The 15,131-nt window shown below is 41.7% G+C and overlaps 1 protein-coding gene across 18 annotated transcripts in view; it reads left to right on the top strand.

Moving 5' to 3' along the window:
* The window catches only part of PATJ (PATJ crumbs cell polarity complex component), a 358,987-nt gene that overhangs the window by 62,763 nt on the left and 281,093 nt on the right, over window positions 1–15,131 (top strand). The gene's annotated exons all lie outside the window — the stretch shown is intronic.

The raw sequence follows: 15,131 nt of genomic DNA, 5'->3' as shown, positions 1-15,131 counted from the left end.
TTGCAGTATTCTCTTTTCATATTTAGTTGTTGCCTGTATATGTTTACATATCTGTAGTTGGTATACCCATTCTTTTGTGTAACATACATGTCAGAGAAGGGATGTATGCTTTTTCTATGTAAAATTATCACACTTATTTACTCTTTTTTTTTTTTTTGGCGGTACGCAGGCCTCTACTGTTGTGGCCTCTCCTGTTGCGGAGCACAGGCTCCGGACACGCAGGCTCAGCGGCCATGGCTCATGGGCCCAGCTGCTCTGTGGCCTGTGGGATCTTCCCGGACCGGGGCACGAACCCGTGTCCCCTGCATCAGCAGGCGGACTCTCAACCACTGCGCCACCAGGGAAGCCCCATATTTACTCTTTTGTACATTGATTTCTTAATTACAAATGTCCACAGATTGATTTGTTGTTGTGTTTTTTTGAGCCATGCTGTGCAGCTTGTGGGATCTTCGTTCCCCAACCAGGGATTGAACCCGGGTCATGGCAGTGAAAGTGCCGAGTCCTAACCACTGGACTGCACAGATTGATTATTTTGATGAACTATAATTTTTAAAAATCCTCTTAAAATTGGAAGTTTAGTTCTTAATTCAGTAGCTTCTAATTTCTCCCTACAATATGTAAAGAAGACTGGCCTGTCCAAACCCATTTCACACGTGAGGATGCTGAAGTTTGCATAGGTCGAATGAATCACCTTAAATTACACAACTGGATAGTAGCAGAGGCAGCTTGCAGATTAGAGAGCTTTCTTTCCTTCCTGAAATATTTACAGAGCTCCTACTCTACGCCAGACACTGCACTACCAACTGTGGGAAGCAAAATAGAAAAGGTCCTTGCTCTCCTAGAGTCTGGGTTCTGGGCTTTGGTCAGGGCATGATAATAAACAAGTAAAAAATAACCTGAGAAGATAGTTATAAACTGTAAAAAGTGATGCAAAGAAGTGCTTGTAAGAAGTGATGATGATTCAAGAAGCATAAACAGGGTGATGAGAATATAACTGGGGGGCACCTTAGAGAGAGAGCTGGGGAAAGCCTTTCCGAGTTTAGGCTTGAAGGATAAGAATGTGGTGAACGGCAGGTACAGGTGGAAAAGAGCTGTCCTGTGGGAGGAATGGAAGTTGTTTGTTCAGAGTGTCTCAGTCAAACTAAATGAAGAGTAGGATGTTGTTAGGTGAGGAAGACCAGGTGCTTACAGGGCCTCGAGATCCATGCTGGTAAGCCTGGGTTTTATTCTCAGTGCCACGTAATACTGGTGGAAGGTTCTAAGCAGGGTAGTGTCATGCTCTGAGGTCAAGGATGTAGGGTTTTTGTTTGTTTGTTTGCCTTAAAATATTTATCTATTTGGTTGTGCCAGGTCTTAGCTGTGGCTTCTGGGCTCCTTGGTTGCGGCATGCATGTGGGATCTAGTTCCCTGACCAGGGATCAAACCCGGGCCCCCAGCATTGGGAGCGTGGAGTCTTAACCACTGCACCACCAGGGAAGTCCCAAGGCTGTAGGTTTTTCCTCTGTCCCGACAGATTTCTGATTAGGAAAATCATGTTTCACAGCTATAGCTGGTGTTTCTAAGGGTTTAACTGTCTCTAGTTGGTCACTCCAGTTCCCACCTCATAGCTGCTTCTCTTGAAGAGATGCTGATTCAAGAAGCATCTTCCTATATGACAAGCCAGTGTTAATAGACAAGATTTCCTTTTGAGGTGGATGCAGTTGTACAGAAAGAGAGAGGTGAAAACAATTTACAGTGGTTTGAACATTAGCTGCACTGCTTCTAGGAAGCTGTTAATCATGACACAAGAAGTTTCCCCGCATCTGGGGAGACTTGCACTTTGAGGGGTGGCTTTCTTGGCAAGTGTTTACTATTAAGATAATCAAGACACTATGAGGGAGAAGCATTATGCTCATGCCAGTGACCTTTCTGCTGGCCGTCAACTGTAATATGAAGTGAGCATTAGTAAGATCTGTGGTGTGGGAAACAAAAGACCAGGCCCTGTTCTCTGGTTTTGACAAGACAGACTGACAAATTTCACTTTATTTCCTTCCTGAATTACATTCTCTGAGCCAAAGGGCATTAAGATGTGAGTTCGCCTCTCACTCTGTTTCAGCAAGTAGAATTGTGAAGGCAGTGGGATGTACTGGGCCCCCACTCAGCGACCAGGGTCAGTGCTTTGCGTTAAAGACATTTTCTCCTTTATTTCCCACAATAACCCTATTGGTCAGCAGCTACTTCCAACTCTCCATTTTTAATATGTGAAAACTGAGTGTCAGGTAGCTAAAGTGACTTGCCCAAGATCATACACAGCTAGTAAGTGACAAAATTTAGGAAGCAAATCAGGGTTATCTGACTCTTAAGTCTGTGCCATTCTTTATGTTTTTCCTTTTGAATAGATAATACATGGACAAGACACAAAATTTAAAAGTTACAAAAAGAAGTACTGCAAAAAATAAGTTTCCCTCCCACCCCAGTCCCTTTGTTCTCCTCCCCAGTGGCAACCAACCACAGTCACCAATTCTTCAGTGTATAATTTTATACTTTTCTGGTCTCTCTTTTGAGTGGAGAACATAAGATACAGAATCAAATAACTGTAGTGACAGTGGTTATCCACTAGGGCAGATGGCTTTTCAGAAATATCAGAGGAGCCTTTTCAAAATACACATGCCCTATTTTGTTCCTCCTGACTAATATTCTGATTTTGTAGGTTTGGGGTGAGGTCTCTAAAGGAAACTGTGATTGCTTCCTTGCCTCGCTTCATTGAGAATTACTGTTCTGGTATTGCTAACATGCCTTATACGTACAGTTGACCCTTGAACAACATGGGTTTGGACTGCATGAGTGCACTTATACACAGATTTTTTTCAGTAGTAGATACTACAGTACTACACCATCCTCAAATATGGAGGAACCTCAGATATGGAGGGCTGACTATAAGTTATACCCAGATTTTTGACTGTGGAGGGTCAGTGCCTCTAACCCTGAATTATAAATGGTCAACTGTATTCAAGGAGGGAGGGGTTCCTTCCTCAAGACAGATGAAGGAGGCTTATTGGGAGGATGAACTATATACTCTTATTGGAGAAATAAGAACAGTGGATATTCCAGGTGGAGGAAATACAATGAGGAAAGGTAGAGAAAGAGTCATAAGTGCAAAGTGTTAGGTTAGGTGTCAGAAGCTCAAGTAGGGATCTAAGGAGCTCTCAGGGAGCCGGCAGGGGAATCCTGGAAAGAGAAAGTCAGGGCTGCTGTCGCTGCCCACATCCTGGGGTCTCAGAGTTCTCTGTGACGAGTGTGGCTCACGTCACCTATCAAGCAAATCCCAAACCTCCTCAGTGTGACACCAGTCCCCCTACCTTCCCTGCTCAGAGTCACAGTGAAGCGGTGCCTAGCTCCAGAGGCCTGGCCAGGTTGGGGAATGGAGCTCTGGTCCAAAGGCTGTGCAGGGGTGTGATGTCTTGAACCTTAAGGTAGTTTATTCTGATTTCTGCCTGAAGGCTCTTTCATCAGCCACCTGCCAAAGATTGAGAATCGCACAAAGAAGACTGTCTCAGAGCCCCACGGAAAAGGACTGTACCAGGATGTTTCCTTAGCAATACCTGAAGATGCTTCTGTGTAGAAACAAGAGACCTGAAGTGATCTCAAAAGTTGTTATTATTTTTCATTTGTTGGAGATAATGCCCACCTTTGTGAATGAAGAGGATAGAATTTTAATGGGAAGAATGAGAAAATGAAAATGCTGTACTCAGAGAAACCTGAGGATTATGCAACAGGTTTGTAAAGTGCCTCTGCTTCAATAATCCTTGCAGTGCTATACTTCTGTGATGATGTTAGAGGCTTCCGTCAGCTTCTCTTAAAGGACTGTTGTTACCATACCCAGCTCTCTCCATTCTTTTTCTCCTCATTCTCAGGTTGACTCCTAAAATTTGGGAACATCTCCCATGCCGTGTGGCTGACAGGATCTTGGTGCTCCAGCCAGGTGTCAGGCCTGAGCCTCTGAGGTGGGAGAGCTGAGTTCAGGACATTGCTCCACCAGAGACTTCCCAGCCTCACATAATACCAAATGGTGAAAGCTCACCCAGAGATCTCCATCTCAGTGCTAAGACCCAGCTCCTCTCAATGACCAGCAAGCCACAGTGCTGGACATGCTATGCCAAACAACTAGCAAGACAGGAACACAACCCCACCCATTAGCAGAGAGGCTGCCTAAAATCATAGTAAGTTCACAGACACTCCAAAACGCACCACTGGCTGCGGTCCTGCCCACCAGAAAGACAAGATCCAGCCTCATCCAGAACACAGGCACCAGTCCCCTCCACCAGGAAGCCTACACACCCAGTGAACCAACCTTACCACTGGGGGCAGACACCAAAAATAATAGGAACTATGAACCTGCAGCCTGTGAAAAGGAGACCCCAGATACAGTAACTCAAGCAAAATGAGAAGACAGAGAAACAAACAGCAGGTGAAGGAGCAAGGTAAAAACCCACCAGACCAAACAAATGAAGAGGAAATAGGTAGTCTACCTGAAAAAGAATTCAGAGTAATCATAGTAAAGATGATCCAAAATCTTGGAAATAGAATGGAGAAAATACAAGAAATGTTTAACGAGGACCTAGAAGAACTAAAGAGCAAACAAACAATGATGAACAACACAATAATGAAATTAAAAATTCTCTAGAAGGAATCAATAGCAGAATACCTGAGGCGGAAGAACAGATAAGTGACCTGGAAGATAAAACAGTGGAAATAACAACCGCAGAGCAGAATAAAGAAAAAATAATGAAAAGAATTGAGAACCGTCTTAGAGAACTCAGGGACAACATTAAAAGCACCCACATTCGAACTATAGGAGTCCCAGAAGAAGAAGAGAAAACAAAAGGACAGAAAATATTTGAAGAGATTATAATTGAAAACTTCCCTAATATGGGAGAGGAAATAGTCAATCAAGTCCAGGAAGCTCAGAGAGTCCCATACAGGATAAATCCAAGGGGAAACACGCCAAGACACATATTAATCAAACTATCAAAAATTAAATACAAAGAAAAAATATTAAAAGCAGCAAGGGAAAAGCAAAAAAATAACATACAAGGGAATCCCCATAAGGTTAACAGCTGATCTTTCAGCAGAAACTCTGCAAGCCAGAAGGGAGTGGCAGGACATATTTAAAGTGATGAAAGGGAAAAACCTACAACCAAGATTACTCTACCCGGCAAGGATCTCATTCAAATTCGACAGAGAAATTAAAACCTTTACAGACAAGCAAAAGCTAAGAGAATTCAGCACCACCAAACCAGCTTTACAACAAATGCTAAAGGAACTTCTCTAGGCAGGAAACACAAAAGAAGGAAAAACACACCCAAAACAATTAAGCAAATGGTAATATGAACATACATATTGATAACTACCTTAAGTGTAAATGCATTAAATGCTCCAACCAAAAGACATAGACTGACTGAATGGATACAAAAATAAGACCCGTATATATGCTGTCTACAGGAGACCCACTTCAGACCTAGGGACACATACAGACTGAAAGTGAGGGGATGGAAAAAGATATTCCATACAAATGGAAATCAAAAGACAGCTGGAGTAGCAAGTCTCATATCAGACAAAATAGACTTTAAAATAAAGACTATTACAAGAGACAAAGAAGGACACTACATAATGATCAAGGGATTAATCCAAGAGGAAGATATAACAATTGTAAATATTTATGCACCAAACATAGGGGCACCTCAATGCATAAGGTAAATGCTAAAAGCCATAAAAGGGGAAATTGACAGTAACAATCATAGTAGGGGACTTTAACACCCCACTTTCACCAATGGACAGATCATCCAAAATGAAAATAAATAAGGAAACACAAGCTTTAAATGACACATTAAACAGACGGACTTAATTGATATTTAAATGACATTCCGTCCAAAACCAACAGAATACACTTTCTTCTCAAGTGCTCATGGAACATTCTCCAGGATAGACCATATCTTGGGTCACAAATCAAGCTTTGGTAAATTTAAGATAATTGAAATTGTATCAAGTATCTTTTCCGACCACAATGCTATGAGACTAGATATCAATTACAGGAAAAACACCGTAAAAAAATACAAACAGATGGAGGTTAAATAATGCACTAATAACCAAGAGATCACTGAAGGAATCAAAGAGGAAATAAAAAAATACCTAGAAACAAATGACAATGAAAACACGACGACCCAAAACCTATGGGATGGAGCAAAAGCAGTTCTAAGAGGGAAGTTTATAGCAATACAATCCTACCTCAAGAAACAAGAAACATCTCAAATAAACAACCTAACCTTACACCTAAATCAAGTTGAGAAAGAAGAACAAAAAACCCCAAAGTTAACAGAAGAAATCATAAAGATCAGATCAGAAATAAATGAAAAAGAAATGAAGGAAATGATAGCAAATATCAATAAAACTAAAAGCTGGTTCTTTGAGAAGATAAACAAAATTGATAAACCATTAGCCAGACTCATCAAGAAAAAAAGGGAGAAGACTCAACTCAATAGAATTAGAAATGAAAAAGGAGAAGTAACAAGTGACACTGCAGAAATACAAAAGATCATGAGTCATTACTACAAGCAACTATATGCTTATTGGACAACCAGGAAGAAATGGACAAATTCTTAGGAAAGCACAACCTTCTGAGGCTGAACCAGGAAGACATAGAAAATATAAACAGACCAATCACAAGCACTGAAATTGAAACTGGGATTAAAAATCTTCCAACAAACAAAATCCCAGGACCAGATGGCTTCACAGGCAAATTCTATCAAATATTTACAGAAGAGCTGACACCTATCCTTCTCAAACTCTTCCAAAATATAGCAGAGGGGGGAACACTCCCAAACTCAACCTACGAGGCCATCATCACCCTGATACCAAAACCAGACAAAGATATCACAAAACAAGAAACTGACAAGCCAGTATCACTGATGAACATAGATGCAAAAATCCTCAACAAAATACTAGCAAACAGAATCCAACAGCACATTAAAAGGATCATACACCATGATCAAATGGGGTTTATCCCAGGAATGCAAGGATTCTTCAATATATGCAAATCAATCAATGTGATACACCATATTAACAAATTGAAGGAGAAAAAGCATATGATCATCTCAATAGATGCAGAAAAAGCTTTTGACAAAATTCAACACCATGTATGATAAAAACCCTCCAGAAAGTAGACATAGAGGGAACTTACCTCAACATAATAAAGGCCATAAGTGAGAAACCCACAGCCAACATCATTCTCAATGGTGAAAAACTGAAATCATTTCCAGTAAGATCAGGAACAAGACAAGGTTGCCCACTCTCACCACTGTTACGCAAGATAGATTTGGAAGTTTTATCCACAGCAATCAGAGAAGAAAAGAAATAAAAGGAATGCAAACAGGGAAAGAAGAAGTAAACCTGTCACTGTTTGCAGATGACATGATACTATACATAGAGAATCCTAAAGATGCTACCAGAAAACTACTAGAGCTAAACAATGAATTTGGTAAAGTAGCAGGATACAAAAGTAATGCACAGAAATCTCTTGCATTCCTATACACTAATGTTGAAAAAGAAATTAAGGAAACACTCGCATTTACCATTGCAACAAAAGGAATAAAATACCTAGGAATAAACCTATCTAAGGAGACAAAAGACCTGTATGCCGAAAACTATAAGACAGTGATGAAAGAATTAAAGATGATACAAACAGGTGGAGCGATATACCATGTTCTTGGATTGGAAGAATGAACATTGTAAAAATGACTATACTACCCAAAGCAATCTACAGATTCAGTGCAATCCCTATGAAACTACCAATGGCATTTTTTGCAGAACTAGAACAAAAAAATTGCCCAGTTTGTATGGAGACAGACCCAAAAGACCCCGAATAGCCAAAGCAATCTTGAGAAAGGAAATTGGAGCTGGAGGAATCAGGCTCCGTGACTTCAGACTATACTACAAAGCTACAGTAATCAAGACAGTATGGTATTGGCACAAAAACAGAACTATAGATCAGTGGAACAGGATAGAAAGCCCATAGATAAATCCACGCACCAATGGTTACCTAATCTTTGAGAAAGGAGGCAAGAATATACAATGGAGAAAAGACAGCCTCTTCAATAAGTGATGCTGAGAAAACTGGACAGCTACATGTAAAAGAATGAAATTAGAACACCATACACAAAAGTAAACTCAAAATGGATTAAAGACCTAAATGTAAGGCCAGAGACTATAAAACTCTTAGAGGAAAACATAGGCAGAACACTTTGACATAAATCACAGCAAGATCCTTTTTGACCCACCTCCTAGAGAAGTGGAAGTAAAAACAAAAATAAACAAATGGGACCTAATGAAACTTAAAAGCTTTTGCATAGCAAAGTAAACCATAAACAAGATGAAAAGACAGCCCTCAGAATGAGAGAAAATACTTGCAAACATAGCCACTGACAAAGGATTAGTCTCTAAAATATACAAGCAGCTCATGCAGCTCAATATCAAAGAAACAAACAACCCAATCCAAAAATGGGCAGAAGACCTAAATAGACATTTCTCCAAAGAAGATATACAGATTGTCAACAAACACATGAAAAGATGCTCAACATCACTAATCACTAGAGCAATGCAAATCAAAACTACAATGAGGTATCACCTCGAGCTTCCCTGGTGGAGCAGTGGTTAAGAATCTGCCTGCCAATCCAGGGGAAACAGGTTCGAGCCCTGGTCTGGGAAGATCCCACATGCCTCGGATCAACTAAGCCCGTTCACCACAACTACTGAGCCTGTGCTCTAGAGCCTGCGAGCCACAGCTACTGAGCCGGCATGCCACAACTACTGAAGCCCGTGCACCTAGAACCCGTGATCTGCAACAAGAGAAGCCACAGCAGTGAGAAGCCCATGCACTGCAACGAAGAGTAGACCCCGCTCGCTGCAACTAGAGAAAGCCTGCGTGAAGCAGTGAAGACCCGATGCAGCAAAAAATGAATAAATTAAATAAATTCAAAAAAAGAATGAGGTATCACCTCACACCAGTCAGAATGGGTATCATCAAGAAATATACAAACAGTAAATGCTGGAGAGGGTGTGGGGGAATCCTCTTGCACTGTTGGTGGGAATGTAAATTGCTACAATCACTGTGGAGAACAGTATGGAGGTTCCTTAAGAAACTAAAAATAGAGCTACCATATGACTCAGCATTCCCACTACCGGGCATATACCCTGAGAAAACCATAATTCAAAAAGAGTTATGTAACACAGTGTTCATTGCAGCACTATTTACATTATCCAGGACATGGAAGCAACCTAAGTGTCCATCGACAGATGAATGGATAAAAGGATGTGGCACATATATACAATGAAATATTACTCAGCCATAAAAAGAAACTAAATTGAATCATTTGTAGTGAGGTGGATGGACCTAGAGACTGTTATACAGAGTGAAGTAGGTCAGAAAAAGAACAAATACCGTATGCTAACACATATGTATGGAATCTAAAAGAAAAAAAAAAAGGTTCTGAGGAACCTAGGGGTAGGACAGGAATAAAGATGCAGACATAGAGAATGGACTTGAAGACACAGGAAGGGGGAAGGGTAAGCTGGGACGAAGTGAGAGAGTGGCATGGACATAATATACACTCTCAAATGTAAAATAGATAGCTAGTGGGAAGCAGCCGCATGGCACAGGGAGATCAGCTCGGTGCTTTGTGACCACCTAGAGGGGTGGGATAGGGAGGGTGGGAGAGAGACGCAAGAGGGAGGAGACATGGGGGTATATATATACGTATAGCTGATGCACTTTGTTATACAGTAGCAACTAACACACCATTGTAAAGCAATTATACTCCATTAAAGATGTTAAAAAAAAAAGCTCAAGTATCACATGGGCCAGACAGGTAACATCAATGATATCCGAAATGAAAAAATGACAACTGATGCTTGACCTTGGTGTTAGGTAGCTGAAGCGATCCTTCAAGATATTTCTGTACAACAGAGTGTGTAATGTGTGTTTTATTTTTTTTTTAGTTTTTTGCGGTACGCAGGCCTCTCACTGTTGTGGCCTCTCCCGTTGCGGAGCACAGGCTCCGGACGCACAGGCTAAGTGGCCATAGCTCACGGGCCCAGCCGCTCCGCGGCATGTGGGATCTTCCCGGACCGGGGCACAAACCCGTGTCCCAAACCCGTGTCCCCTGCATCGGCAGGCGGACTCTCAACCACTGTGCCACCAGGGAAGCCCGTAATGTGTGTTTTTTAAACATTCAGAATTAAAATTTTATTTTTATTTTTTTTTGGATGTGCCTTGAGGCTTGTGGGATCTAGTTCCCCCACCAGGAACTGGACCTGGGCCCTCAGCAGTGAAAGCGTGGAGTCCTAACCACTGGACCACCAGGGAATTTCCCAGAAATAAAATTTTAGTTGGGCGAGAAAAACTAATATAAATCAAGCTTTACTAGATTGTTTGATTGTCTTGCATAACCTCTGCGTGAACGTACCTAACTTTTGAGGGTACTATCCTGTGTTTCACCATTAGTTTAAAAGTTGTAGCCTCATTCTTGAAAAGTTTGTTTTTTATTTGTGGTAAATGTAGTAACTCTTTGTACCTAATCTTTAAACTTAAATGATTATTTAATATCTCCATTGACAGAGAGAGAGAGACAGAGAGGATGTGTGTGTGTGTGTGTGTGTGTGTGTGTGTGTGTGTGTTTTAAGAACCAGTTATAGGGTTCTTTCTGTTGTGTTTTATTTTTTGTTCAGATTTTTTGGAAGCATCCTCCCCCATCCCACTGACATAGCTATTCCTCTCCGGAAGTTTTTTTCCCCCTGAAGCAACATCATTTATATTCCTACTTGAGCATTTTGATATCTTGTTAGAGGGACCTAAAAGTAGAGCTTCTAGTGAAATGAATGAGCTGCAGCTTGTTTCCTGACAGGTCTCTCCACTCATAGGTTCAAGGCCTCTAGCGTTCTTTGTTTTTTAAAAAAATAAATGAATAAATTTATTTATTTTGGCTGCGTTGAGTCTTTGTTGCTGCACGTGGGCCCTCTCTAGTTGTGGCGAACGAGGGCTACTCTTCCTTGCACTGTGCGTGCTTCTCATTGCAGTGGCCTCTCGTTGCAGAGCACGGGCTCTAGGTGCATGGGCTTCAGTAGTTGTGGCACTCGGGCTTAGTTGCTCCATGGCATGTGGGATCTTCCCAAACCACGGCTCGAACCTGTGTTGCCTGCATTGGCAGGCAGATTTTTAACCACTGTGCTGTCAGGGATGTCCTCCTCTAGCTTTCTTGATCTCATTTGATCTTCATCATTTTAGTGCTGATAGTAAGTCACACAGTGGTCACACTTTCCTTGGATATATTTCCTTGTATCCTTTACTTGTCACATCAGGATCATGAAAATCCCGCTTCTCATTAACTTTGTAGATTTAAATAGGACCTCTTGCAAAGCATATTGAATAAGCATCAAAAAGCATAACGTGCTCTGTGTGTGAAGGCATCAATCATCTGTCTGTTGCACCCACTCCTGTCATTTTAGCCCTTTCTGCTCTCAGAATTCCGAAAGAGTGGAAAACCGAAAGAGACAGATGAAACGGTTGATTTGTTTAGTTGCAAAATGCAGCTGGGACAGGTAATTAAACAGTCCTGCTCCCACAGAGAAACCTGCAGTCATGTAACATGAAGTCTCAGAAACCCAGCTGTATTCAGATTTAGATGCAGAATGAATATTAGGTAGGCGTCTTTTAGATTGACAGATTTTGTAAACATCATTTCTGGTTTATTTGTTCAGTGTGATTGAAGATGGGGCACGTGTGTTCCATTCATGGCGCACATTTCTAGGGAGCATGTGGTGTTTTAGATATCGGGGGGAATAGCCTAGAAGGGCATCCTGTATCTCGTGCGCAAGGGATTCCGTGGGTGAGCCTCTGCTGCTCTTCAGTGCTCCAACCTGTTCCTGACATCAGCTGTTCCATAGATGTGGGGAATAGAGCAGGATTGATTAGTAAGGGGCTGGCAGGGGAGACTGGGATCAGTTCCCTCCTTAATCCTTTTATTTTTTTATGAGGACGTGCTATTATATAAGTAGAAAATTGTGTGTACAGCAATGTCTTTTAATTTGGGCACTTATTTCGATGCAGAAATTGCTACCATCTACTCAGTTGCTCAAACCAAAAATTTTGCAATTACCTTTTTCACTAACCTCCCACAAGCAGTCCCCAAGCAGGCTCTTTGTAGGGCTGACTCACTCTTTTTTTTTTTTAATCTTTGTTCACTTTATATCAGTAGAGATGAACTTTTTCCCCTTAATTAAAAAAATTTTTTTAATTATTATTTTTCATATGCTTATTTTCCATCTGCATCTTTTTTTAACATCTTTATTGGAGTATAATTTTTTTTTAAAGGGCTTCAAATACTTGGCTTTTTATTTATTTACTTATTTATTTTTGGCTGTGTTGGGTCTTCATTTCTGTGCGAGGGCTTTCTCTAGTTGTGGCAAGCGGGGGCCACTCTTCATCGCGGTGCGCGGGCCTCTCACTATCACGGCCTCTCTAGTTGCGGGGCACAGGCTCCAGACGCGCAGGCTCAGTAGTTGTGGCTCACGGGCCTAGTTGCTCCATGGTATGTGGGATCTTCCCAGACCAGGGCTCGAACCCGTGTCCCCTGCATTAGCAGGCGGATTCTCAACCACTGCGCCACCAGGGGAGCCCTATTGGAGTATAATTGCTTTACAATGGTGTGTTAGTTTCTGCTTTATAACAAAGTGAATCAGTTATACATATGTTTCCATATCTCTTCCCTCTTGCGTCTCCCTCCCTCCCACCCTCCCTATCCCACCCCTCTAGGTGGTCACAAAGCACCGAGCTGATCTCCCTGTGCTATGCGGCTGCTTCCCACTAGCTATCTATTTTACATTTGGTAGTGTATATATGTCCATGCCACTCTGTCACTTCGTCCCGGCTTACCCTTCCCCCTCCCCGTATCCTCAAGTCCATTCTCTAGTAGGTCTGCATCTTTATTCCCGTCTTGCCCCTAGGTTCTTCATGACCATGTTTTTTTCTTTTATATTCCATATATGTATGTTCTCACCTTAAATGTCCCCATCTCTGTGAAACCTACTCTGACCAACTTTTCAAACAGCCTCCACAGTTGTGTCTGATGTCCTGACCCTGATTAGCTCCTTCATAGCACTTATCACAGTTGGTAACTTGGGGTTTATCTTTCACTTGTTTGTTGGTGCATTGTTTATTGGCTTATTTGTTTTGCTTGTCTCTTCTCGCTCTCTTGCTTGTTTATATTGTCTGTCTTCCATCCTAGATGTTACTTCCAGAGGGTAGAAACTGTTTCTTTTTTTCATCCTGTAATTCCAGCCCAAAGCTCAAATCCGTGCACATAGTTTTACACTCTATAAATATATGCTGGGTATCATGTCCAAACTAGATTGTAGATCAGTGATATGCTGGGAAATGTCTAGCCCTCAAAAAAAAGAAAAAAAGGCAACCCTAATTTGTAGCATTTACCAATACCCGTGGTATAAATAGTTCCACCGTGGCAGATTTCAAGCAACCAAAATGACAGCAGTGAACACTGAGTTAGGTAATGATTCACAGTTGCACTTCATTGACGCAGGTTTCTCCATGGGAGCAGGACTATATTGTTACCTGACCTACCTGCATTTAGCGCTAGACAAATCAACCATTTCATCTGTCTTTTTCAGTTGTTCATCCCTTTGGTATTCCCTAAATTCTTAGATAGAGAGTGTTTCCACCATACATGTATAACAGATAAAAGTCACTTCAAGAACATAGATAAAATGTGGTCAAAATAATTAGGAAGTGATGGATTTTCAGTACTTACTACATTTATTTTTTTATTATTATTATTATTTTTTGTGGTACGCGGGCCTCTCACCGTTGTGGCCTCTCCCATCGCGGAGCACAGGCTCCGGACGCACAGGTCCAGTGGCCATGGCTTACGGGCCCAGCCGCTCCGCGGCATGTGGGATCTTCCTGGACCGGGCCACGAACCCGTGTCCCCTGCATCGGCAGGCGGACTCCCAACCACTGCGCCACCAGGGAAGCCCACTACATTTATTTTTAATATTATTTATTTAATTGTAATCTTATAATTTCATATTTAATAATGGCTGTCATTAACAACTGGCTTGCAGAATTCCTGAAAATTGAAAAATCTGCTCTTGCAAGCATACTTTAGCACAGCACTGGGGATGACCCACAGGTGGACCCACTGACCGCTCCCTGCCCTAGTGTTTGGCTCATAAACAAAGGAAGGAAGAGAGTTGGCAGAGACGGATGGGTAAAGTGTTATTACAGAAACATTTCTCAGAGTTTTTATTCACCTTTTGGTGCTAAAGAAACTGACCCTAATGTCTCCTAGCTTGATATACAGGATTTGGTACAATGACTAAACAGAATGAGGTGGCAACAGTGAGAAATAAAGAGATCACAGAGAGGCAACAAGAGTAAAAGCAGTCTTACCCTCGCGTTGCTAGAATATCTTATTGCCAGAGATGGCTGTAGATCCTGAAGTGCTTGGTGGTCAAGAGCACTTAATTTTCAGAAAATTAGCCCAAGGCCAGGAATCCCTCCTGCCTGTTTTAAGCCATTGAGGCCTTAGTCAGCTGGATGCCTTGCCACTTCACATTTGTCTGTTTGTCTGTAGTGGGATGGAAATGAGCCCCAGGTGGTGTCTGAAGCCAGGCCTGTGGAACTCTGAGGACTCAGAGCAGATGACTAAGGGGAGGTGACAAGCTCCAGGATAAGTGATCGCAGAGGAAAGGAAATAGGGAAAGAGCCATGTTGTGGATGCATTGCCACCTTGTGTAGGGTTTTCTCCTTAGCAAATATACAGTTAGAGATGGGCCTGGTATTTTGGATAAACAGACTATTGTAGTATCATTTACCATGTTTGAGTTTATATATCCACAATGAGAAATCATTAATTCCAATTTTGAAAATCAGGGGAATGGAGTTTGGTGAATGCCTTTGACTTTTAGAGCCAACAACACTAAGACACTCATCTTTTTACCTTGACATTGGCTGGAATTTTTTAATGCTTGGCTCATATCTGAACCTATATGAATCCTTCTAAGTCAACAGAACCAATCCTAGAGTG

The sequence above is a fragment of the Aethalodelphis obliquidens genome, unplaced genomic scaffold, assembly GCF_003676395.1.
Source record: "Aethalodelphis obliquidens isolate GAN/ISIS:26980383/991018 unplaced genomic scaffold, ASM367639v1 scaffold9, whole genome shotgun sequence".
NCBI lineage: Eukaryota > Metazoa > Chordata > Mammalia > Artiodactyla > Delphinidae > Aethalodelphis > Aethalodelphis obliquidens.
The sequence above is the reverse complement of the archived record's forward strand: the minus strand, read 5'-3'. Positions and strand labels throughout refer to the sequence as shown.